The 15,037-nt window shown below is 38.0% G+C and overlaps 1 protein-coding gene across 3 annotated transcripts in view; it reads right to left on the bottom strand.

The window, feature by feature from the left end:
• EEFSEC (eukaryotic elongation factor, selenocysteine-tRNA specific) overlaps window positions 1-15,037 on the bottom strand; it is a 123,732-nt gene that overhangs the window by 67,658 nt on the left and 41,037 nt on the right. The gene's annotated exons all lie outside the window — the stretch shown is intronic.

The following is a 15,037-nucleotide window of genomic DNA, read 5'->3' as shown; positions in this document are numbered from 1 at the left end:
ACAACCAGGCTTCAGAACGAACATTCCAAGATAGAAGATTTCGCACGTCCGTCTGCAGAGCTGGGGCTGTAATGCTGCAACTGTCACTCCCTCGGTCTTGAAAGCACGAACCTCTTCTTTTCAAATTAAAGCTGAAATTATGTATGATCCAAAATGCGCAGGCCACAAGAAATTATTTGAGAAACTGGATCCAGTCCAAAGAAAGCTTATCTGGCCTATCCACTAGTTCAATTTTGTCACTTATTCACTATATTATTTTTGCCAGTGTAGTTTTAAAAATTCCAGATATTTACAATTATTCCTCCATAATCACATCTCCTCATCTGCAGTTTTTCCCCCACTGTAGTTACTAGCTCTCACAGCTCACATCGTCCAAAACTTTGAGATTATAATTCCTAAATACTGCAAAACTGCATCATTGCTTTTCCTCTTGACATACTACATACGTCGTAATTGTATGCACTATTTCAATTTAAAATGTTTGAGGAATGCCCAAGAACAATCCCATACACACACTACACAGGTAGATATCTGAAAGAAATGGACAGTTAGGATCGAATCTAAAACTAAGAACTGATCACATCATTCAAAAGAAAAACATCAATGCTAGGAACTCCTGCTATTAGAGCCAACGTTGATTTGAAAATTAAGTCAGCAAGTGGGTACAGCCGGTTTAAGTTTCATCCCTCTGTCGCAACAGAAGGAGTGGGAGAAGCGTAATTTACGCACAGATGAGCTTTGTTAACTTGGCCGATATTCTACGATGCTCTGAATAAGCCAAGATTCCAAAGTCACTGCTTACTCTAGAGACCTAGCTTCAAGGATCAGCAAATGAAGATAATAAAGTACATACAGTACTTAAGCATACTTCTACATCCCCATTTACTCTATATTCTGCATAGCATTTGTACACTTCATAATCTCTCAAAAGAGCAGATTGGGGATACAAAGAATTTTAGAAATGAAATTTAATAGGTTGATGAAACTGCTGCCATTAGTCACTAAAAATCATCATTTTTCCATTTTTACTAAAAAGTGAAACAATACTGAGCCACTGGAATATTCTGTTCAGTCAGTGTCATTGTTTCTTGCATCCCCTTTGGATATCCTTTTATAACTGCATCACTTTTTTTCTGCTCTTCTCTTGAAAAAGGTAGGTACCACTTACTGCCTTTGGTTTTTTATTTTATTGAAGTGGGATAAATTACACACTGTTTGGAAAATATTTCAACCCCTTATTTTTCTAAAGATACTATTTAAAACCCCAAAAGGATGTTAACATTTACCAAAAGCATAGGGTTAGCCTATTAGAATATCAAGTCTGACATGTTATCATAAAGGCAAAGGCTTATTTCAGTTGCTTCAGAGGAAAAACATGAAACCTCAGTACCTTACCAACTGCGCAATAATGAAAATGAGGTTGTAATGAATTCCAGTCTAACCCTCAATAGTGGATTCCAATTACTGTGCTCAGAGGAGAAGTAAAAATATTGACAAAATATAATACCATTTTTCTGATTAACTGGTGAACAATGCTGCAGAAAACCTTGCACAGACGTAACTCTACAAAGAAAATCAGGTTCCGAAACTCGACTCTTTTCAGTCTCATTCCATTTCCCAGTATTTGAAGGAGTGAGATCTCTCTCACTCTGCACAGAGACAAGGCTATGAAAAAGGGATGCTACTATGATGAAGTTTAGCAGCAAATATTTTTGCTGTTGTAGTTTAAGCAGAAGCATTATTAAACTTCGTGGGCTTTGTGGTTTAATCAGAACAAGTAATTTTTCTACAAGCCTTTGGCTCCATCTGCTGACTTTTAATATTAAAAATAATTGATGAACCTGAAAACGTTCACACTTTCGAAATATTTATGTCTTCCACATTCTCCTAAGTCTGGTCCTAAAGGCATAACTAGACAATCCAACTGTTTGGTCTGGTATTTTTATCAGTTAAAGATCTAGAAGCAACAATGAACCACCTCTGAGAAGGTACCTGGGTGAGCCTGGGATGCACAAGAGGTAAACAAATGTTATTTGGAAGACTGGCTGCAATTGGTTTTAAGCAACAGGTATATATCTGGGTGTTTGTGACAGAATCACCCGGCAATTGAGTCCAATTCTGAGAAGTGAGATTCCGTGCAGACTAATAAAATGAATAAAGATCCATACCACTACCCTTGTGAGAGCTCACTGGAAACACTTGCTCAACACCTGCCTGTGCTGATTTCAGCTTCTCCCATTTTCACTGAGCCGCCTGCTTCACAGAAACTAAAGCTTGTATTTACAAATAAAAAATATGATAAAAAAATTGCTCTGAAGGTTCAAAAGCCCCAATACTTGCCTGTTGCAGCACTGATGTATTTTTTTCATTATTGCAGAATTCTGATCATTATCAGCATGTTACAGACTCAAACTAGACAGAATTTCCACACAAAAAAAATGTACAAGAAATAGATTTAACGTGCTCTTTAAATATAGAAGGTAGAAGTCAGATCCTAGAAGTCAGATTCAATTTTAAATCAGGGGGTGGGGAATGTTTCAACAAGTATCAAATACAGACCCATTTAAACAGCATAAATATAAAACCAGTGATTCAGTACTTCATAGTTTAAATGTCTATTTAACGGTTAAACTAAATTCATCATTAAACAAAAGCAGCCTAATTTAGAGGAACTGAGCTCTCCTCATGTGAGAATCTCTTTTTCCTTTATGACCCTAACTCTAAGTACCCATATTGGAAACGAGAATCTGACCAAAACAAAACAAGCAATAACACCACTCTCCCAACATTCAATACTTCCTTGCTCTCTGAAGAAGCAATTATTAATGAGGGAGACATGGTCAGCCTCTCATTACAAATCCCACTTTTTAAAAATGGTAAAGATTTTTTTTAACATGTCATTCATAGCTTCTGTGTCAGGCAACCAAAAACTTAACATTTCATTTACAGACAGGTTAAAAACATTAGGTGGAATCCATTACCTTTGCTAGGAGGGGTGGGAGTCTTAACACAGAATGAAATTAACTGCTTTAACTCACAATCTGAACCAGACCCTAAAGCTCATTTTTTTAACACAAAGGAGTGAAGAAAGCCCATCTTCATAGCTTTTTTCAATATATACACACATATCCATTTTTATAATATTTATAATAATGTATATATATTCATGTTTAATGTATGTTGTTTCTGAAATTAAAATATAAAAAGCCACTTTTCACATAGCATACATACCACAGGTACTGTAGCTTCCAACAAGCTCCTTTTAAAGCTATTTAAAGTTTGCAGTTTTCCCACCAGGACTAAGACTGAAGCTATGGTATCCATTACAAGTGCCATTATTTTTAAAAACTGAAAACAAATCAAATGAACTAAAATTATGAATAAAAGCTCTCAAGAAACTTTAATATTGTATGAAATATTAGGAAGATACAAGAGTCATTTTTACATAGCCATGCTCAAATACAGGCATAGGCCCAATAGAGTCAAAAAATATATCTATTCAAAAAAGGCTTGCTTAGGGAAAATTACTACCACACAACTTGAGATTTAGACACATCAAGGAAAATTTTAAAATATAAATCACATTTTAACACATCTATCTTTCTTTAATTTTCTGTGTACAGGAAAACATCAAGAACACAAGTATGCATACATTAAAGTACTGTGCATAACTATAAAAAATTGTATCACATCACTGTATTCTCCGATGAAATCTACCTAAATCCTGACTCAAGGAAAAAGCACTGCTTGGAGACACTGTAAATAGATGGAAGTGAACAAAGGAAAGGCAGGATTAAAACTTCACTGCTGAGCAGTCCGGAAGCACCTTGTCCGCCAGGGAAACAATAAAATGAAAAATCAAAAAGCAATAACGACTCACGGAGTTACACTCACTGTGCCAGGTAACGTGAGCATTATGGACTCAAACAAATATTAACTCAGCCCACTACATACTGTGAATAACTACCATATATTTTTACCATATGTATCAGATGGCCTAGGTCTCTCCTGCAAGCCACATCATAACCACAAAGCTAGGCCTAAGTGTTAACTTTTCTTTATGCTTCCCCCTCATTGAAGCCTGACAAAAATGAATTGCTTTGCCCACCTTTTCCTACATAAAAAATCTTTAAAACATCAACAGTATTAATTAGTTTATGTGCAACCTGATGGATGAGAACTGGAATTGACCTTCAGAAAAATACAGAAATTGATCATGCTTTTGCTTTTTCCAATCGAAATTAACACAAGAAGCTTATGTTCTAATACCACACAAACAAACAGCAACCCCTGTGAACAGAACCCTTACCTTCACATTCCTGTTTGTGTGATGTTACTAAAGAGTGAGCATTGTTAAAAAAATATATATTTATCTTCCTCCCAATAATATCCCTCTTTTAAAGAAAAAAGTACAGGAAGCCAGAGAGTACCATGTTGATGGAAACATGCTTAATGCTTCTGGTAATCCACCAAGTGAAAAGTATTCAGCTTATACATGTTTTCGAGATTATAGATTAACAGAGACAACTCAAGCCACAGTTGTCTTCCCTTTCCTTCTTATTTTTCCTATTACCTCTGGTTTCTACTGTTCTAAGCGGTCAACCTGAAGCTTGCATCAAATATGTTTTCAGAGATTTTGAAATCTTTGACAACTTCTCTAAAAGTGGGGAAAGAGCCTGTGATCTCACAGAAGACAATTATTTATCTGCAATCTGAATGTACTGAATGTATCACATATCTGCGAAGTGGAGTTGAAAAAACACAAGTTTAAAAATCCAGGCAGAAAGGTTGGGTGGGTGGTGTAAGCAAAGAAGAAAACAAAGCAGGGACACTACTAGTAGGAAAGTCTTGAAAGATCTGAATTTGTTTGTACTGTTCAGAATGACTACGGAGTTATCTTAAAACTCTTCACTAATCTTTTTGCTTCTACTACATGAAGGAAGAACAGACATGACTTCTACCAGCTTGAACATCTCCATCATTTTCCCCCTATTTAGGAAACTGCATGCCTAAGAAATATTAATAAATATTAATACATAGAATAAATCAAACTTTCTTCCTATGTAGCATCTCAGGCTCAGAGTAAGCCTCTCAGAAGGGCTCAGAGCAAGCTAGGAGCCCACAACATCAGAGCCTTTCCTCTACCCATAGCAGACTAAAGACAACGGATGCTACACAGGGCATATGCACACTTAAAAGGCTCCTCTACGGCCTAAACAATCAAGTGGCATTTGACAAGACTAGAATGAAACACTAATTTCAGGGTCTTTACCTAATCTCTCCTCAAACAAGCATCGTGTCAACAACAGAAGAAATATTTGAAATAGCACCACTATTAGATTGTACAAAACATCATTCCCAGTCAATCACCACCTGCCTCCAATTCTCTACTAGAACATTGTGCACAATAGTGCAGGGTAGGATTCTGTACGATATTGTTTTACAAAGATTTGTATACTATTTTGCATTTAGATTAAACTAACTGGCTTTGGTTTCTGTTGATTCAAGGACAAACTGGACACTTCTAGTCTTAATGAGCTATTCCAGTCCTTTAATAAAAAGACATATTTTCAAGTTTCCTCTTACAATCCTCTTTCCTGTGGAAACCGCAGAAAACATTTTGCATGTTTGTGGTATACCTGCACATTCCTCATTCCCTAAAGACTTCAGAGTATTGTCAGTTGATCTCCACAAGCATGATCTGTGTCTTCTAGTAGACAAAGCAAATATCATGTGAACAACCCCTATGTCTCAAAACCAAACCAATTTTTTTTTTCCCCAAAAACCACCATTTAACTTATTGCAGTTCAGTATACCAATACCAGGCATTGCACATCAGACAAAAAACTCTTCTAGGAATGGCTACCACAGAAGTCTATTCAAATTCCTTATACAGTAAATACATTAGGAAAAAGCAAATACCAACTGAACTGGAAAACAAAAACGAAGTGGTCAGATCAAGACTGAGAAAAGAGCAGAAGAACTTCAAGAGGTTTTGAAGCCTCACACCAACCAAGTAAACTTCAGCATCATTTTCAGTACCTCTCTTTTCCACTGAAGAAAAAAACGCCCGTGTCTTCACATATAACAAGATTCTTGTTTCCAATGAGTTAATCTGTTTTCATTGCTGATTTCTGCTACCTGAACTGAACGAGCAGTAAGGTCATCTCTGCTCCCTTTTTTTTTTTTTCCAGAATCTATTATGTGCCCTATTTATAGAATGTTAAAAAAAACAAACAAAAAAAAAACAAACAAAAAAAAAAACACAGGTTGTCTAGATAGAAAACAGGTCAACTACTAGATCTAAACTGTAAGACCTTTGTGAAAACTTCAGTCTACAGTTAAGCATTTAAAGATCTATTAGTGACTCATTAAAAAGGCTGACCTTTTTGTTATGATTTGCAAAGTGTGAAACATTTATTCTTGATTATTTATTAAAAGAGAAAAGAAGAAGCTAGTTTATACCATATGCTTTCAAGCTAATATTTAAAACCACGAAGAGCCTGGGAGTTTAGAGTTTTCATTTCAGCCAGCTGCAAATGAAAATCTGTATCTAGGCATTTGTATCTTGTTCATCACAGTACTATCTGTGCAGCTTCCCTAATTATATCATTCCAACAGATACTGTAAATATTGTCTTTCTCCAGTATTACTTTTTCTTTCATTTCAAAGTGCACCAACTACTATAATGTAGTATTATGGGAATGCTGAATAGATGTGTCTAAATTTACTTTAAACAATACCTGTTATTGTCACAGGCATACAACAACAGATTCAGGTGATGAGCTGAATACTTTTAAAATAGCAGTTCTCATGCAATTTTCACAGCAATAACAGCATAAAGTTTAGTTTTATGAATGGGGGGGATGGTGTCTCGGGAAGACACAGGAAAAGGCATGAAATCCACAGGACTTCCTGTGGTGTTGTAACACTTCATTTCATGGTTTTGGCAGCAACAGAGTTAATCTTCTTTGGGGAGGCTAATACGATGCTGTTTTGGGTTTCTGATGAAAACAGCAGTGATAACACACCGACGTTTTAGCTGTTGCAGAGCAGTGCTTGCGCAGAGCCAAGGTCTGTTCAGCTTCTATTGCTCTGCCAGCGAGCAGGCTGGGGGTGCACGAGGAGCTGGGAGGGGACACAGCCAGCCTGGCCAAAGGGATGTCCCATAGCACATGACATGTTCAGCATCAGAAGATAGTGGAAAGGAGAAAGGTGGGGGCGGGAGGACGGACATTCAGGCTGATGGCTTTCATCTTCCCAAGAAACTGTTACGCATGATGAGTCCTGCTTTCCTGGAAGTGGCTGGACACCCGCCTGCTGTTAAGTACTGAACAAATTCCTTGCTTTGCTTGCGTGCAAGGCTTTTGCTCTACCTAGTAAACTGTCTTTATCTTAACCCGTGATTTCTCGCACTTCCACCTTTCCTATTCTCTCTCCCATCCCACCTGGGGAGTAAGCAAGAGGCTGTCTGCCAGGTTAAACCACAGCACTTCTTCAAGAAAGCACTACAGTGAGAGCGATTTTAGATTCCTAGGTACTTATGTACTAGCCCATACTGGTCTATCTTTTGGTCAAATCTAGAAGGTCACCTTCAAAGCCTTGGTTAAGTAAGATTTCCAAAGCACAAATCCATTTTTTTCTCACTGCATGTATCTGATCAGAACTTTATAGTTTACAGACCACGGCTTAGTTAACGCTGTGCTTGCTGAACAGTTCTACTTCTTAACAGCCTGATCAAATGTGGAATTGTATTGTATATGGATGACCAAGGAAGAACAAAAAGCAACATTCCCTGCCTTCATTCTGGTTACTGACATTTTGCCAAAGCCTCCAGCACTTGAACTTAAATATTTAAAACATGATAGTTACTCAGTGACCTAACTAAGCCTGCTCATACTAAGTTACATTCACAGCAGGAATGCGATGTGAAAGCTATGTTTACCATACAGGAGGTTACCTTTCCAATTACTATTCAAGCATTCCAATAAGATTCCTGCTCAAACGGTATGTGTACGTGCATGTGGGTCTGTTTTCAATTCAACTGGATTGATAACAATTCTACCTGGTAAATTAAAAGAAATAAAAGTAAAGTTAATGACCTGGCAGCAGCAATGCTTAAGCAAACAAGTTATGCAAACACAAAACAGTCATCCTCTGCTTTACAAAGTTAACAAAGTTTAAACAAACAGGCATTTGTATGGAAGTCTGTGATTACTATATCAACGTCCATTGACTTAGTTTCAAACTCATCTTAAACCCCAGTGTAAATCACAAGGATGCAACGCCTGACTACTGGACCAGCAACTGTTCTACAGGAAACATTACCTAGTAAGTCCCAGGATAACAGGCAGGTTTTGCTAACTTCCAGCTAAGCAATGCCTCAAGTCATCTTAAGACTTTTCTCCTCCTGTATGGAACTTATATGTGTTGCTTAGAGTTCCCATTTTGGATACCTGCATGGCTCCTTTTTAACAGTAAACACAAGACATTCAGCCCTAGGAAATCAATAGCTGGCATATCCTTTAGAGGAGGTATCAGAACCTGCTTATCCATCATCAGAAAGTGCCCTTTGGAGGACACCACCATTCAGCGTTTATCGTGTCTTTTCCTTTCTCTCCCCTTTGTCTCATCAGACCTGCTCTAGCTTCAGCCGATGGAGTTAAAAAATGCCATCCCAAGGTTTCTCATCTGACCTTGATTGGTACTTGGCTTCAAACAGAGGTTTGAAGCCAAGACTGCAACAACAGCAGCTGAGAAAAAGGACAGAGAACGAAAGTTTCTTCAAGCAAGCTATGGTGAAAGTGGAAAAGATCAGTCACCTTGAAGAGCAAACTCTGAGCCTGGAAAAGCAGCTAGAGACAAAGTGAGATGGAAATAGAAGAGGGGAATGAGCACATGAGGGAGGTTAAAGCAATAAAGATAAATCTAAATGTCAGGTATCATCTTAAAAGCTTAGACATTTGGTTTTCAACTTTGTTCTGTTGTCACAAACCTGCCCATTAGTTACATATCTAGCTGTACTGAAGCTGGCTCTCTAACAGTGTACAGGAACATATTCCATTTCTGCAGTTGTGGCACTTTTGTATTTGGACACTGAGCTTTTGCCGCAGATCCAGCAACCCAGTACCTTGATATCCCCAGGGAGATACAGAATACTGAGCAACACAGACAACACAGCAGCCAGCTGTGTCCATAACAATCACTAATGAAACTATTACACTTCAGTGCCAAGACCAATCTCAGAATAACCCCACACGTACCATTTTCCTGACAGTCCATGGGTTCCCTCTTCTTCAGCTCAGTTTCCTTCCTGCCTTGTATTTCTGTAACAACTTTCTCCATTTTTTTTTTAAACAATTCTCATGAGACAAATGATCTACTAAAATCTGAACAGAAGAAATATAATTTCACTCATCCAAGAAAATCAGTCATTACACTGAGGAAAAACCACAAAGTTCATCTCTCAATGTAATTTCATCTGCTCAGACACTGTCAAGATGATACCCCATTTTTTTCATTTTCAACCCCACTGAACAGAGTACCAACTCTAAGGCAATAATAGCTCTCTGCACTTTCTAACTATCAAGACAAAATTATCTGTGGCAGTAGTACAAAAAATGTATTTTAAGTCATCTCATGTATTAACCACAACCAGTCAAAGCTGCAGATAAACTTGAACAATCAGCACCACAGATATGCCATAGAAGTTAAAGTCTATCATGGAGAATGTCATAGTTACCAACAATGCTGCACTTTCTCATGCATCAGTCATTTAAAGATGTCTTACGTGGATAGATGCAACACAAATCCCTTTTTTTCCCATTGTAGGAAGAAACATGTACGGCTTCTTGGATAATTCTTCCTCATATATTAGAAGGCAATCTGAATCCAAACCGTAGCTAGCTGTCAGGGAGCTCAGGGTACAATCTAGATCCTCAAGAAAGATGCAGATCAATTTACTTAATATTTGAAGAGTTAATTAGCCAGCACTGACCAGGCCACTTTTCTGCCTACAATATCACATTAGACATACAAACTCCAAAAATACAGCGCATGGTTTGGATTAGCACCGCTCATGTTGGCTGCTCTCCCCCTGGCTTTCTTCCCTTCTGCTCTGAACAACAAGAAAAACTTAAAACCCCATGATAAGCATCCAGCTCCCTCTGTTATGTCTTATCCCTGGTCCTGAATAGAATATGGCTTAATACAGCAAGTCCTGATCTTGCTCCCTCTTCTTACTGTACCTGTACGATGCTTAATAAAAATGGCAAGTGATACAAACCTATAGCTACTGTACATCAGTAGCGGGTAGCTAAAAAATAGCAGCGTACAGAACTCCCAAGTCTTTTTAAAGTCTGAATTTAATTAGATTTTTTTTTCTTCCAAAATTAAAATGGATTCCTTTCCTTTGTGGCCTTTTTTGTTAAGGAGTGATAAATAGTAAGAAGTTACAGAAGAACACACTGAAAATGAGGGAACTGATCTTTAAAAGAACTCAGCATCTGCTGTTCCTAGTCTCTTAAGAGACCGAGCCAAAAAGATTTGAGAAGTTTTTACTGCCAGATCTAAATTTTATTCCATGGGCACTGGATCAGGTCTTTAATCCTTCACTTAACCACAAAGAACTGTGCTGAGGAGTTTAATTCTTCCAAAACAACTGATAATATCCCCAAATGTTGAAAGAATACTTTCCAATATAAGCCAAATCCTGCATGGTTTGCTTTTAAGTAAATGCCACAGCAGATACAAAACCAGTAGGATTCACTCTGATGTTTTCTAGGAAAGGAGAAAATCTCCAAAAAATACAACCCATGCTTAAGAAGTGGCAGACAATTAAAGAAACAGTTTAATACTTGTTCTGAATTAAACTGCATGTATAACATTATGCGGACGTTTAATTTATTGATTTAGGATTTAACACTCATATTTTATTACCCACATATTTTAATATGTATTATGAACTGTCTTCCCACCGGGAAACAATTTTACCAGTTACATTTAATTTATTCCCCCCACACACACACTTTTTGAACTGCCTTCTTCACAGCATATCAATGAAAAGAAAAGTTGGCTGAAAAGTTTATCATAACAAGGAAGTACCGATACAGTAAGTTACAGCCAGGCTTCAAAGGAAAAAGCAAGGTGGAAATTGAGACATTCCTAGCCATCATAGAAATTAGCTTCTGAAATAGTCTCCCAAGAAGAACAGTGGGACAAAATGGTCAGTTTTAAATGAATCTTAGTAACTTTCTGTAGTATTGTTTGACATAACTGCTAACACAGCAAGTTGTACTCAGTGACAAGGTATCTTTCTATCACATACCCCTAGGAAGGGGAACAAAAAGATTACACAAACAAGCCATGTTCTAGGTGAGCCAGGCTTCTTTCCCCAGCAGATGAACTGCAGCATTTGAACCGCTGCTTTAGCACCATTGGGTAAGGAACATCCAAGAAGCCTTGAAAAAACAGGTACAGAAACAGCAGTCAGGTATCCTTTCAGAAAATTTAGCATTGGCTCTACTTGCAGTGCAAAGCAAAATACTACCAAGACATCCTGAATTTTGGAAGAGGTATACTTTGAGGAACAAGAAATGGAAACTGAAAAGTGGTAAACATATAAAATTTCACCATGAAATTCCACGTACAAGTTGTTTTGTGATATGACTCACTGGATTTTTTTAACCAACTTTGTTTTCTGAGATTTAAATACAGAAATTTACATCCTCTGACACAATTTATGTCCTCTTCAATAGTGCAACTCTATATGATCTTGCTAGAAGTCCTGAAATACATTGAAATTAGTTATTACATTTATATACTAAAACTCACTGATCAGAGGTCTTGGCATGTCAAATAGACTGAAGCAGTCACGCAGGAACAAGCAGAACTATGTTAGAGTTCAAATAGCTACAGTGGTTTGAAGGTAATAACCCAAATAGTATTTGTAAGGCCATTTTATCAGACACTGGAAGACTTCTTTGTTCAATGAATCTTAAATGCTACAGAATGTCGGCCAGAAAACAGACCAAGGTTATTTAGCCAACAAGGTAGCTAAAAAAGATCTCTTTCCATATGGTGGAAGCATGTGAAGCCATGAAGCTATTTTAAGTGTTATACTTAAAAGTAAGCGCAAGACACTTCTTACAAGTTCATAAAGGCAATGTAGTTTGACAGCAAATAGGCCCTTGCCAAGACAAAAACTACTACTGGTTTAAACTGATATTAATTTACTAAGAGACTTGACTAGATAAATAGAAGAAAGTTTTTCATTTTTCTCCTCCATACTTGATGTCTCAGGGGACCTCTTAAAAGTATACCAAAGTACTAAAGCACCTGCGTGAGTGTTCTCCAGCTACAAGAGAAGCAGTTCATAAACCTTCTTGCAACTTTTGAGACTGACGCATTTGGTATTAGTAAAAGAAATTGCACAAACAACAGTGACAATGAGGGCTGGACTCAGTATGAACATTCCTCTTCCCCTTTGACGATAACAGCTCAATTGCGCCTTGCAGATAAAAAATCTGACATCTAAGAGGCACCTCCCAAGGGCAGTCCAATCACTGGGTGTCCAGAATTTGTTTATTACACAAGAAAACTTCGTATTATATTACAGCAGTGCTTTATTCCACTCCAGCACACAGCAAAAATAAGCTGGAAAAAAACACCAGGCAATCAGCTTGCTCTAATATTCATCAGTAACTACATCACACAAAACAGCTAGGATTGGGAATATAAAGCACAAGTTAATTTTTACTGCTTGGAAATCCTGAAAGAAAAGAGTGGTGTTTGTACCTGCTGCCACAAACATGCTTTGTGGCTGCTGTATGCCTGCAGCAGTTGCTCACAGCTAAGGTAGTGCTGGATTAACACTCTGGGGATGACCAGATATGTTACTGACAGATCAAGGTGCAACTGCTTTGCTTTGAAACAAGCATACCTACGAAGTGACTTCAGCCTACCTCCCTGGCTTAATATCCATTTACAGTGAACATCTGTCTCTGCCCCCTGACTCAGTTCAACATGACCTCTTCCATGAACTCTCACAACTCTTAAGTCAGAGTGATTCTTATTAGCTAACCTGGAACACTTTTTGTGCCTGAAAACCTCTTCTCTTTAAAGGAATACTAACAGATCACTGTTTTATACAATCTTCCCATACTTCTAGTGCGTCTGCAACTGTGCAATCCAAAGCCAGAATCACTAATCCAGGACAGAAGGAAGACAACATCCCACACTGCATTTAACATTACTTCTCACACAGGACTTTGTTTCTTTGCGTTAAGACCACCAGCAAGAACAAAATTCATGGTTCTTGCCTATTTTGTGTTGGCTTCGTAAGTAGATGCTGTTCTTAAGCTATTATTTTTCTTTTCACCTGTGTAAGGAAGGCAAAGATACTTCTCCCCCACTGAAAAAACTTACTTTTTCAATTAAAGAATGCTATAAAAAATAGGTCTACAATTTGAAATGCTCACAAACTAAAGTCACTAAACATAATGTACTTAGACCAGTATTTTGAAATGATTAGGACCAAACTTAACCGTAAAGTCAATCTATACTGGGGAAAAAAATCCTTACTATTTCACTCCAGGAACTTTTATAAAGCAGAAATAAAAATGTCACAAGTTGTTACAGTTTATAAACTGGAAGACTGTAGAGATTGAAAGACCACCGAAGTAATCTTAATGGACATTCAGAATTCTGCCAACACTATGTTTTTGCTGCAGAAATCCTACGTTCATGCTCTTCAAGGTGGATTTCAAGTGCTAGTGAGCAAATAGTACTAACTCAATCGGATAGTGAACTGTTTGCTGTGTCAAAGCTTTTTGCCAAAAACATATATATAATTTTTCTTTTTGCTGTATGGATAATCAACCCCAGATGGCAATTTACATAGGCAACAGCATAAAGGAATCCATGCACTGCTGGTGCTCTCAGCCCCAATCAGAGCAAGCATGGGCGTTTGACAATGTCACTGTTTATTTTTAATTGCTGTGTCCCTCCTTTGTGCAGGTTCAAGCGGTCAAAGATGTCGAAGTCCATTAGTAGAACTGGAAGGTGATGCCACTTCATTTGGTGAGAGGGTTCCTCAAATTTAAAAAGCAGCTGGTTTGTAATGTCCCTAAATGCCCAGTGGGCACCAGCTGTCAATCTCAGTTACCATAGGGTCAGGGCAAAAAAAGGTCAGAGAGAGTCATAAACCACAATGTGTTGTGAAATGTGCTTCCTCCATTACCTTGTAGGCCTGAGAAAGGTTTGACCTTTTATAGGTATCCTAACCCAACTCTGCATGATGCTAGCAGGGGTAAGGACAACACACAATTCAAACTTACAAAGGTTGCTTCCTTTTAACCGTGCCGTGGTTACCTGTACACTATGAGCAGTCACATTCACAGGCTGCTCGTGGCAAAGAGCAAAATGCTGCTCACAACTATTACCACTCCGAGCTATGGCATTCCTGCTGTCTCACAGAAGGCTGTGGAAGGACCAGTTCATTAACAGCAACTGAAAATAACAAACTTTGCGGGAAATTGTTAATGCCATAAAAGCCAAGTGATTTGGCTTCTCTTTGTCAATGTCTGTTTATCTGCTACCTTGGTCTTTCACTTTTCTGTAAATAAAATAGGAGCACCAGATAAGCAGTTCAAAGTCCACTGAAAGTCCTCTTGACTTTCTACAGGCTCTCTAAAAATCCCAACCGCAGCAAGCCAGACACCGCATTCCAGCAGCTCTTCCAGAACATGCTGACATCAATTAAACCCTTGGCTAACAATGATAATGTGCATCAAGCATTTCCATGCCCTCTTATTGCCATTTCCATGAACTCTGCTTGCCACTTCCAGACATCTCAGGAAGCCTACCTGGGTCAGATTCTTTTACAAGCCTTCTTGCTGAGGCAGAATGTCTCAAACAAAAGTAACCTCAACTCAAACCTTGTTCACTCCTTAGGCATGTCCTGTTTTGGAAGCATGCCCACCTTGCTTTTCTGAAGTTGAAAATCTAACACACTCATCTAGGTCAGCCTTCCCTCTTC

This window comes from Anas platyrhynchos, chromosome 13 (assembly GCF_047663525.1).
Source record: "Anas platyrhynchos isolate ZD024472 breed Pekin duck chromosome 13, IASCAAS_PekinDuck_T2T, whole genome shotgun sequence".
In the NCBI taxonomy this organism is placed as follows: domain Eukaryota; kingdom Metazoa; phylum Chordata; class Aves; order Anseriformes; family Anatidae; genus Anas; species Anas platyrhynchos.
Note: the sequence above shows the minus strand (reverse complement) of the source record. Positions and strands in the feature narration are given on the sequence as shown.